This window comes from Hordeum vulgare, chromosome 7H (genome assembly GCF_904849725.1).
Source record: "Hordeum vulgare subsp. vulgare chromosome 7H, MorexV3_pseudomolecules_assembly, whole genome shotgun sequence".
Lineage (NCBI taxonomy): Eukaryota > Viridiplantae > Streptophyta > Magnoliopsida > Poales > Poaceae > Hordeum > Hordeum vulgare.
The window spans coordinates 607,805,487-607,817,918 of record NC_058524.1 but is presented as its reverse complement, the minus strand read 5'-3'; positions in this window follow the sequence as shown (position 1 = coordinate 607,817,918).

Genomic DNA, 12,432 nt, shown 5'->3' with positions numbered 1-12,432 from the left:
GAAATGCTCAATCCGCCAAGGATGAAAACCTTGAGTACATTATCTGTGAAAATAAAAGAACTACAAATAGTTTCAACGAATAAGTAATGAGGATAAAAATCTCCAAGGTCAAATCATAGCACGAGTAATTTTGTCGGCTCATACGGTCGCGACAGGAGGAGGCGAGTCAAAAAGCTCGTGCACCCACCCTTAATGCATGTTTCGTCGGCTCATACGGTCGCGATAGGAGGAGGCGAGTCAGAAATCTCGTGCACCCACCATTAATGCATGTTTCGTCGGCTCATACGGTCGCGACAGGAGGAGGCGAGTCAAAAAAGCTCGTGCACCCACCCTTAATGCATGTTTCGTCGGCTCATACGGTCGCGACAGGAGGAGGCGAGTCAGAAAGCTCGTGCACCCACCCTTAATGCAGGTTTCGTCGGCTCATACGGTCGCGACAGGGGGAGGCGAGTCAGAAAGCTCGTGCACCCACCCTTAATGCAGGTTTCGTCGGCTCATACGGTCGCGACAGGGGGAGGCGAGTCAGAAAGCTCGTGCACCCACCCTTAATGCAGGTTTCGTCGGCTCATACGGTCGCGACAGGGGGAGGCGAGTCAGAAAGCTCGTGCACCCACCCTTAATGCAGGTTTCGTCGGCTCATACGATCGCGACAGGGGGAGGCGAGTCAGAAAGCTCGTGCACCCACCCTTAATGCATGTTCTGTCGGCTCATAAGGTCGCAACAGGATGTCATGAAATTGCTCTCTCTTTAAAGAAGAAGCCCCCAAGTCAGGGAAAAATTATATTATTCCATAATGAAACTGAAAAACTTACAAAGCATGGAGTTTTAAGAACTCAAGTGTAGTAGGGCCGCAAATGGGCAATATTCCAAGGGCGAGTTGACTCAGCCCCCGTAGTCGGTCGATCAGGCCGAAGATCTATCAAGTAGTAAGAACCATTGTGGAGGTTCTTGCTAACAACGAAAGGTCCCTCCCAAGGGGGCGAAAGCTTGTGCATGCCTTCCCGATCTTGTATCATCGAAGCACCAAATCGCCTTCCTGGAAAGTCCGACTCTTCACCCGGCGACTATGATAACGCCGCAGATCTTGCTGATAGATCGCCGAACGAGCCGCTGCTAAGTCACGTGCCTCTTCCAAGGCATCCAAAGAGTCCTGACGCGCCAGCTCGTTGTCTCGCTCCACATATGCGGCGACTCTAAGAGAATCATGCCTTATGTCGGTAGGGAGGACGGCTTCTGCTCCATAGACCAAGAAGAAAGGGGTGAACCCCGTGGACCGATTCGGGGTGGTCCGGATGCTCCATAGTACCGAAGGTAACTCCTCCACCCAACATCCTGGGGTTCTTTCTAGGGGACTTATGAGCCTCGGTTTGATCCCTCGCAAAACTTCCTGATTCGCCCGCTCGGCCTACCCGTTTGACTGCAGGTGAGCAACTGCAGAGATATCAAGCCGGATATGTTCACGGCGACAAAAATCCAGCATCGCTCCTTGGGACAAGTTAGTACCATTGTCCGTGATGATACTGTGTGGATATCCAAAACGGAAAATCAGCTTCTTCAGAAATTTTACCGCAGTCTCCGCATCGCAAGTCCCAACAGGCTCCGCCTCAATCCATTTAGTGAATTTATCAACCGCCACCAATAAGTGAGTCTTCTTGTTGGAGGACATCTTAAAGGGACCGACCATGTCCAGCCCCCAGACCGCGAAAGGCCAAGTAATGGGGATCATCCTCAATTCTTGAGCCGGCACATGAGCCTGTCTCCCATGTCGTTGGCACCCCTCACACCGCCGTACTATATCTTCTGCATCTGCGTGAGCCGTCAACCAGAAGAAACCGTGTCGAAAGGCCTTTGATACCAAAGAACGTGACCCGGCGTGATGTCCGCAGTCTCCAGAATGGATGTCATTTAGGATTATGCATCCTTCCTCACAGGAAATGCACCGCTGAAAGACCCGTGAAGCACTTCGTTTATATAGCTCGCCATTAATGATGACCATGGACTTGCTACGCCGAACAATCTGGCGAGCCAAAACTTCGTCAGTGGGTAACTCGCCACGAGCAAGATAAGCTAGATAAGGAAGAGCCCAATCCGGAGCGACATGGAGAGCCGCCACAAGCTGAGACTCGGGATCTGGTATCACCAATTCCTCCTCCGTGGGCACAGTTATGGACGGTTTATGCAGGACATCCAAGAAAACATTAGGGGGGACCGGTTTTCTCTGTGAGCCGAGTCGCGAGAGGGCATCAGCTGCTTCGTTGAGTCGCCGATCAACATGATCAACCTGGTACCCATGAAAATAGCCCGCCACGTCAGATACGGCTCGCCTGTAAGCCGCCATCATAGGATCTCGAGAGTCCCAGGTGCCCGAAACCTGTTGCGCCACCAAATCTGAGTCCCCAAAGCATCTGACTCGGGTTAAGTTCATCTCTTTTGCTAGTCGCAAACCGTGAAGCAGAGCTTCATACTCTGCTGCATTATTTGTACAAGGGAACATGAGCCGGAGGACGTAGCAGAACTTATCTCCTTGAGGGGATATCAACACCACACCCACCACCGAGCCCTCCAACTGCCTGGATCCATCAAAATAAATAGTCCAATAGGTAAGGTCAGGCCGATCTTCCGGAGCCTGGAGCTCCGTCCAATCATTGACGAAATCAACTAGTGCCTGGGACTTGATGGCCGTGCGGGGGGTATACTGTATGTGATGTGACCCAAGTTCTATTGCCCATTTGGCGATTCGCCCTGTTGCCTCTCGGTTTTGGATGATGTCGCCGAGGGGCGCCGAACTGACCACGGTGATCGGGTGCTCTTGGAAATAATGTTTAAGCTTTCGACTCGCCATAAACACCCATAGACCAGTTTCTGCCAATGTGGGTATCGCTGTTTGGAAAGAGTTAACACCTCACTGATAAAATACACCGGGCGTTGTACCGGGTACTCCTTTCCTTCCTCCTTTCTTTCGACGACCACAGCCACGCTGACCGCTTTGGAATTCGCGGCGATATACAGGAGCATAGGCTCCTTTTCAGTCGGGGCCGCCAGGACCGGCGGGTTAACCAATTGATGTTTCAAGGCCTGAAATGCCTCGTCAGCCTCCTCTGTCCACACGAATCGGTCGGACTTTCTCAACAATTGATAAAGAGGGATCGCCTTTTCTCCGAGGCGGCTCACTAAACGACTAAGAGCTGCAATACGACCCGCCAATCGCTGCACCTGGTTAACATTCGTCGGCTTGCCGAGGGAAGTAACCGCTTCAATTTTGTCCGGGTTAGCCTCGATGCCGCGCTCCGATACCAAGAAACCCAGTAATTTTCCCGCAGGTACGCCGAAAACGCACTTGGTAGGATTTAGCTTCATCTGATATACCCGTAAATTATCAAAGGTTTCCTTAAGGTCTTCCAGAAGTGTCTCCTCCCGGCGGGTCTTGATCACAATGTCGTCAACATAGGCATGGACGTTGCGGCCAATTTGGCTATGAAGGCAATTCTGGATGCAGCGTTGGTAAGTCGCTCCTGCGCTCTTGAGCCCGAACGGCATAGACACATAGCAAAAGGCCCCGAAGGGGGTTATGAAAGCAGTCTTCTCCTGATCTTCCACAGCCATTTTGATCTGATGATAACCTGAATAAGCGTCCAAAATGCACAATAGTTCGCATCCCGCCACCGAGTCAATGATTTGGTCGATGCGGGGAAGAGCGAAAGGATCCTTGGGACAAGCTCTGTTGAGGTCTGTATAGTCAATGCACATACGGAACGTGCCATTCTTCTTGAGTACTAACACCGGGTTAGCTAGCCATTTGGGGTGAAACACTTCCACGATGAACCCGGCGGCTAAAAGACGGGCGACTTCCTCTCCAATCGCCTTCCGTCGCTCCTCGTTAAACCTGTGAAGGTATTGTTGGACAGGTTTGCATTTTGGGTCAATATTAAGATGGTGCTCAGCGAATTCTCTCGGTACACCCGGCATGTCAGAGGGCTTCCATGCGAAGATGTCCCGATTCTCACGGATGAATTCGATGAGCGCGCTTTCCTATTTGGGGTCCAGACCCGTTCCAATGGTAAACTGCTTGGATGAATCGCCAGGGACAAAGTCGACTGTCTTCGTGTCATCCGTTGGTTTGAACTTGAGGGGCGACTCGGAATCTGTAGTCGGTTTCTTGAGTGGTGACATGTCTGCCGGGTCAACATTGGCTCGGTGGTTTTTAAGCTCTTCCGCCGCGCAGGCGACTTCCGCATAGGCCGCGTCTCCTTCCTCACACTCCTTTGCAATTTTTCTATCTCCGTCGACCGTGATGGGCCCTTTAGGACCAGGCATTTTGAGCTTGAGGTAGATGTAGCACGGGCGGGCCATGAAGCGAGCGTAAGCCGGTCGCCCGAACAGCGCATGGTACGGTCTTTTTAGTTTGACCACCTCGAAGACCAGAGACTCCGACCTGTAATTCTGCGCAGTTCCAAACGCTACCGAGAGCCTGACCCGGCCTATCGGATAAGCCGATTTTCCCGGGACGATGCCGTGGAAGACCGTGGTTGAAGGCATCAAGTCTTTCTCTAATAGATTCATCCTCCGGAAGGTGTCGAAGTATAGGATATTAATGCTGCTGCCGCCATCCATTAGTACTTTCGATAGAGTGTAACCCGCCACTTGGGGAGCCACGACCAATGCCAGGTCGCCCGGGTTATCTATTCTCGGCGGGTGATCCTCTCTACTCCATGTTATGGTCTGTTCGGACCAGTGGAGATATCTGGGAAATGCCGGCTCAATTACGCTGTACGCCCGGTGATTTACCTTTTTATCACGTCTACAAGCATTAGTGGTGAAAACATGATATTGCCCATTACTTAGCTGTTTAGGATTGTTGCGGAAGCCCCCATGGTCATCCTGGTCCTGCGGAGCTCCCTGTGGGGGCGGCTGCTGGAAAACTCCCGGCGGGTTGTACCGCCATTGGTGGTGCACCGGGTACTGGCCACCGCCTGGCTGCGGGCCCCCCTGTGCCTCTTGTTCGGGGAAACCGCCGAAGGAGTTGTGCCTTTGGTTGGGCGCGGCGAGTTGGTCCTGGCGACGGTTCGGATCTTCGCTTTGGCTCTTCTTGATCGCCTCGGCCCGAAACTCTCGCATCACGAAGCAGTTCTCCCAAGAGTGACCCGCCGGGCCGTCGGCCGTGGCGTGGTGCGGGCAAGGGCCTTTGACTAGCTCTTCGTAGTTACGCGGTCTTTTCCCACTGAAGCCTCGATTCTTCTTTTTGCCGTCATTGGCGTTGGTGTTGGCGACCAGATCCGAGGGCTCCTCATGTGGCCTACGCTTGCCGTTGGTCCCCTGGTTGTGACGGTTGCGGCCTTGGAGGCGGGCGTGGTTTTTGGTTGAATCGCCCTTCTTGGGCGAGTTACCCTTACCATCCTCGCCGTGATCCTTGGTGTCATCGGCCTCGGCGTACCTAGTGAGGGTATCCATCAGCTCGCCCATATCCTGAACTTTCCGTTTGAGTCGCCCCAGTTTCTGGACCAGCGGTTCGTAGTGGCAGTTGTGCTCGAGGATGAGCACAGCTTGCGCTGCCGTGATGCCATCCGATGAATGGATAATTTCCGCGACTCGCCGCGACCAATGGTGCGCCGACTCATCCGGGCGTTGCACGCAGTGTTGCAAGTCGATGATTGTCATCGGCCGTTTACACGTTCCCCGGAAGTTTTTGATGAAACGCTCCTTCAACTCGGCCCAGGACTGGATAGAATTGGGGGGTAAGTTCTTCAACCAAGTGCGTGCCGATCCCTCGAGCATCATGGTGAAATATCTGGCGCAAACCGCCTCGTTTACGTCGAGCATGCCCATGGCGATCTCATAGCCCTCGATCCAAGATGTTGGTTCGAGATCTGGTGTGTAATTAGGCACTTTTCTCGGTCCTTTGAAATCTTTGGGCATTCTTTCGTTTCGAAGGGCCAGGGACAAGCAGGGCACCCCAACTCGCCCTCCGGTCCCCGCGGGAGGAGTCTGAGCCTCTTGAATGTTGGGGGGACCTCCGCCCGGCGGGTCCCGCTCGGGCGGGTTGTCCTGCGGGAGGTGTCGCGGGGCACTGTTTACGGCTGGCCGATCCTCCGGCCAACCTCTGGTATAGCTCGCCTGGGGGGTGGAGTGCAATCGCTCGGGGCTGTGTGAGAACTGCGCGTTTTGGACCACCGCCGTTTTCAACATCTCGATGGCGTTCCTTGCTTCGATCTCAGCTGGGGTGTTGCCGTGGATCGGGAGAGACTCCAGATGGCGAGTTGCGGCAAGCACGTTATCCACCGGGTTAGAGAAGTGGCCTCGAGGGGTACGGAAACGAGGAATTTGACCCTCAGTCGGCTGGATCGGCGGGTTAGGAGGGCGACCCAGCCCTCCCGCTGGGGCGGCTCCCATCCCGGGTGTTTGGGGAGTGGCGAATAGGCGAGTCGGATTGAGATCATGGGGCAGGCGTCCCTGGTGTCTCCGCTGATGGACGGCGTCGGATGCGCGCTGCTGTCTTTCAAGCCGCCAATTGTCGGTGTTCAACCGCATCCTTTCGGCCGTAATCTGGGCTTATCGAGTTTCCATCCTGGCGGACTCCGTCTCAGCATCCTGATGGGCCTTTGCCACCGCCTCCCTCAGTTTTGCTAACTCCGCATTTATCTCTCCTTGGTTCTCTGGCGTGAGGGGGGTTGACATTAGTCTTGTGATTTCCGCCGCTAAATCCACCAGGACTGCTGACGCACTTTTGGACGTCCCGCCGGTTCCATCGCCACCGGCGGGATTCTGTGCGGGTTGAGTCGTCCAGGCCATGTAGATGGCGATCTGGCGGCGGGTTCGATCGAGGATTTCCGGGTCCATGGCCAATGACAAGCACCCGAGACCGTCCCCGTGAAGGGACTGGATGGAATCTGAATCGCCCATGGATGATTCATCGTCAGAGTTGAGGGGGGTAACCTCCTGAGCCGCCGCGTGTTCTGGTTCCTCCGACCCCTGCGTGAAACCCACAAAGACCGGGTGGGTCAGATTCCGGGTTACGATTGAACGGACGTACCTGGCCGGCTCGACGATGTCGGAGGAGATGTCCGGCTCAGGAACAGACGACCCGATCATGCCGATGAAGATGTTGATCTTGCCGAAGGGGACCCTGTAGCCTGATTCGAGAGAATTCGCTTCAGGTCCCCATCGCCGGTTGTCGATGTAGGCTATGCCGCGTCGGCTCCAAGTCATGAGCGCTGCCGCATAACTCCCAGACCCTGGTAGGGCTCCCTTTGAAAACTCAACTCCACCGTGCGCAAGCCCCACGGTGGGCGCCAACTGTCGTGGTTTTGTCACGACAGATGTCCTCGTGAAAGGACTTGATACTGGAGCCATCGCACCTTGGTGGCGACTCAAAGGGGTTAAGCGGGAGAGACACGGCGATTTACCCAGGTTCGGCCCCTCGAGAGGAGGTAATAGCCTACGTCCTGCTTTGGTGTGTATTGATATGGATTCGATTACAAGGAAGGCGTAACTCGCCTAAACCTAGCACTCGATGATCTCTAGCCTCCCTCTCCCCCTCTAGACTCGCCTTTATATATAGGTCGAAGCCTTAGGGTTTACAAGAGTCCTTTCCTCTTTACAAATTGTGACCACCGCGGTCTCTAAGTCGCCGTCTTGCATAACCCGGAAACTTTCCATAAGTCATAACCGTCCTGCGACTTTGAACCGCCCAGGCTGAGGCCCAACTAGCCGTAAAGGATGAATCGCCTTACTAGTAACCCGGCCCATATACGGCGGGTCACTTAATAGGTAATACCCCCAACAACGGTAAAATTAGTGCATCCACGATCAGTTGGAGAGAGCGGACGCGGTGGTGAATGAGCATTCTCGTCATCTGAGTCTGGCTTCCAAGGTTGCAGAGGAGGTGCGGGCACTGACATTGTAAGTAGCTTCGGCACTGCACTAGGATTGCGTAGCCACGCCGTACAATGCAGCAACCACTTGTCTATAGAAGGGAGCATGTCGATGAGCTCTCCGTCGACACCTGCAAGCACCAGGTTTACGGTGTCTTCATCCCACGCCTCTTCCGGTAGCCCCTCCAAACTAAGCTCGTCTTGTAAGGCAGCTTCGACGGATTGCCACGCGACCATTGATACGTCCATTTTGCATCATTCTTTCATGTTGATATCTATCTCTTTGTGGGTTGTTATTGCACTTCACGGTACAATACTTATACCTTTTCTCTCTTATTTTGCAAGGTTTACATGAAGAGGGAGAATGCCGGCAGCTGGAATTCTGGCCTGAAAAGGAGCAAGTTTGAGATACCTATTCTGTGCAACTCCAAAAGCCGTGAAAATCAACGAGGATTTATTTTGGAGTTTATAGAAAATATTGGGCCGAAGAAGTACCAGAGGGAAGCCAGCAGGAGGCCACAAGCCTGCTAGGCGCGACCTACCCCCTGGCCGCGCCTAGGGGGCTTGTGGGCTCCCTGCTGGCCCTCTGGCCCCCCTCTTTTGCTATAAGGAGGGTTTCGTTCCATAAAAAATCAAGAGGAGGCTTTCGGGAGGAATCGCCGCCGCCACGAGGCGGAACTTGAGCAGAACCAATCTAGAGCTCCGGCAGGGTCGTCCTGCCGGTGAAACTTCTCTCTCGGAGGGGGAAATCGTCGCCATCGTCATCACCAACACTCCTCTCATCGGAGGGGACTCTTCACCATCAACATCTTCATCAGCACCATCTCATCTCCAAACCCTAGTTCATCTCTTGTAACCAATCTCCGTCTTGCGACTCCGATTGGTACTTGTAACGTTGCTAGTAGTGTTAATTACTCTTTGTAGTTGATGCTAGTTGGATTACTTGGTGGAAGATTATATGTTCAGATCTTTGATGCTACTCATTACCTCTCAGGTCATGAATATGATTATGCTTTGTGAGTAGTTACTTTTGTTCCTGAGGACATGGGATAAGTCGTGCTATAAGTAGTCATGTGAATTTGGTATTCGTTTGATATTTTGATGTGTTGTATGTTGTCTCTCCTCTAGTGGTGTTATGTGAATGTCGACTACATAACACTTCACCATTATTTGGGCCTAGAGGAAGGCATTGGGAAGCAGTAAGTAGATGATGGGTTGCTAGAGTGACAGAAGCTTAAACCCTAGTTTATGCGTTGCTTCGTAAGGGGCTGATTTGGATCCACTAGTTTAATGCTATGGTTAGACTTCGTCTTCATTCTTCTTTCCTAGTTGCGGATGCTTGCGAGAGGGGTTAATCATAAGTGGGATGCTTGTCCAAGTAAGGGCAGTACCCAAGCGCCGGTCCACCCACATATCAAACTATGAAAGTAGCGAACGTGAATCATATGAACATGATGAAAACTTGCTTGACAGAAACTCCCATGTGTCCTCGGGAGCGCTTTACCTCCTATAAGACTTTGCTAGGCTTGTCCCTTACTACAAAAGGGATTGGGCCACTTTTCTGCATCGTTGTTACTTTTGTTACTTGCTACTTGCTGTGAATCATCTTGTCACACAACTACTTGTTACCGATAATTTCAGTGCTTGCAGAGATTACCTTGCTGAAAACCACTTGTTAGATCCTTCTGCTCCTCGTTGGGTTCGACACTCTTACTTATCGAAAGGACTACGATAGATCCGCTGTACTTGTGGGTCATCAAGACTCTTTTCTGGCGTCGTTGCCGGGGAGTGAAGCGCCTTTGTTAAGTGGAATTTGGTAAGGAAATATTTATATAGTGTGCTAAAATTTATTGTCACTTGTCACTATGGAAACTAATCCTTTGAGGAGCTTGTTCAGGGTATCTTCACCTCGAACAGAAGCACAAGGCGTTGCTCCTCAACCTGCTGCACCTACTGAAAATATTTGCTTTGAATTTCCTTCGGGTATGTGCTACTGCAACAAAAGACCTTCCAACGGCGCAAGAAACAAGCGTGCTGACGGGAGACTATTCTTGTCTTGATTCTCCTCAGCAACGGCACCAGGAATCCTTCTGCTACGGCTACGACTTTAGTGACTTCCTAGGAAAATATGCAAAGGATTCCCCTGTGGCCTTGGAGCCTTGCGTTGGTGTTCCCTCGAAGCGGAAAGGGTGATGTAGCGCAGCGGTGGTAAGTATTTCCCTTAGTTTTGAGAACCAAGGTATCGATCCAGTGAAGGAGTATCACAAGTACCTGCACAAACACAAAGAGCTTGCTCCCAACGCTATTAAGGGGTTGTCAATCCCTTATAGATTGTTTGCCAAGTGAGAACTGAAAGCAACAAATTAACAAAGCGAAAGTGGAAACGATAGGTGTGAATAGACCCGGGGGCCGTAGTGTTTACTAGTGGCTTCTCTCATGAAAGCAAGTAGACGGTGGGTGAACGAATTACTGTCGAGCAATTGATAGAACCGCGCAAAGTCGTGACGTCATCTATGGCAATGATTATATCTATAGGCATCACGTTCAAAACAAGTAGACCGATACTTTCTGCATCTACTACTATTACTCCACACGTCAACCGCTATCCAGCGTGCATTTAGTGTATTAAGTCCAAAAGAACAGAGTAACGCCTTAAGCAAGATGACATGATGTAGATGGACAATCTCATATCTACGACAAAGCCCATCTTGTAACACTTGATGGCAACTACATGATGTGTGTCTTGTTGCCCCTACTGTCACTAGGAAAGGTCACCACACGGTATGAACCCAAAACCAAGCACTTCTCCCATTGCAAGAATCATAGATCTAGTTGGCCAAACAAAACCCAAGACTCAGAGAGACTTACAAGGATATCAAATCATGCATATAAGAAATCAGGAAAGACTCAAATATATATCATAGATAATCTGATCACAAATCCACAATTCATAGGATCTCAACAAACACATCGCCAAAGAGGATTACATCGGATAGATCTCCATGAAGATCATGGAGAACTTTGTATTGAAGATCCAAGAGAGAAAAGAAGCCATCTAGCAACTAACTACAGACCCGTAGGTCTGAAGTGAACTACTCACGAGTCATTGGAGGGGCGATGATGTTGATGAAGAAGCCCTCCAACTCCAAATTCCCCTCCGGCAAGGCACCGGGAAGGGTCTCCAGATGAGATCTCGCGGAAACGGAAGCTTGCGGCGGCGGAAAAGTGTTTTCGTGGACGCCCTGATTTTTTCTGGATTTTTAGGGAATTTATAGGCCAGACATAGGGCAGGGGAGCGCCAGGGAGGCCACAAGCTTGGTTGTCGCGGCCTCGCCCTCTGGCCGCGACAACAGGGCTTGTGGGCTCCCTGTGGGCCCACTTGCTTGGCCCTCAAGCCTCCCGATCTTCTTCTGTTCTGGAAAAACTCATTTTGGGTATTTTATTCCGTTTGGACTCCGTTCCAAAATCAGATCTGAAAAGAGTCAAAAACACAGAAAAAACACGAACTGGCACTTGGCACTGAGTTAATAAGTTAGTCCCAAAAAATATAAAAGGTAAACAAAACATCCAAAGTTGACAAGATAACAGCGTGAAACCATCAAAAATTATAGATACGTTTGAGACGTATCAGTATGCTTGAGAAACTATTGGCTAATCCTTTTACAGGAGATGGAACATCACATCCAGACTTGCATCTAATCTATGTAGATGAAGTTTGTGGTTTATTTAAGCTTGCAGGTTTGCCCGAGGATGCGATCAAGAAGAAGGTCTTTCCCTTATCTTTGAGGGATAAAGCATTGACATGGTATAGGCTATGTGATGATACTGGATCATAGAACTACAACAGATTGAAATTGGAATTTCATCAAAAGTTTTATCCTATGCATCTAGTACCTCGTGATCGGAATTATATTTATAATTTTTGGCCTCGTGACAGAAAAAGCATCACTCAAGCTTGGGGGAGGCTTAAATCAATGTTATATTCATACCCCAACCATGAGCTCTCGAGATAAATTATCATTCAGAACTTCTATGCTCGGCTTTCTCATGATGATCGCACCATGCTTGACACTTCTGTACCAGTTCTTTTATGAAGAGAGATATCGACTTCAGATGGAATTTATTGGAAAGAATTAAACGCAACTCTTAAGATTGGGAGCTTGATGAAGGTAAGGAGTCATGTATGAATTTCAAGTTTGATATCGTTAAATCCTTTGTCGAAACAAATACTTTTTGTGATTTTAGCGCTAAATATGGACTTGACTCTGAGATAGTAGCTTCTTTGTGTGAATCGTTTGCTGCTCATATCGATCTCCCCAAAGAGAAGTGGTTTAAATATCATCCGCCCTTAGAAGTCAATGTAGTTAAACCCAATCCAGTTGAAGAGAAAGTCATTGCCTATAATGATCCTTTGTTCCTAGTGCTTACATTGAGAAACCACCTTTCCCTGTTAGGATAAAGGATCATTCAAAAGCTTCAACTGTGATACGTAGGGGCTACATAAGAACACCTACACCCCCTGAGCAAATTAGAGTTGAACCTAGCATTGCTGTTATCAAAGATC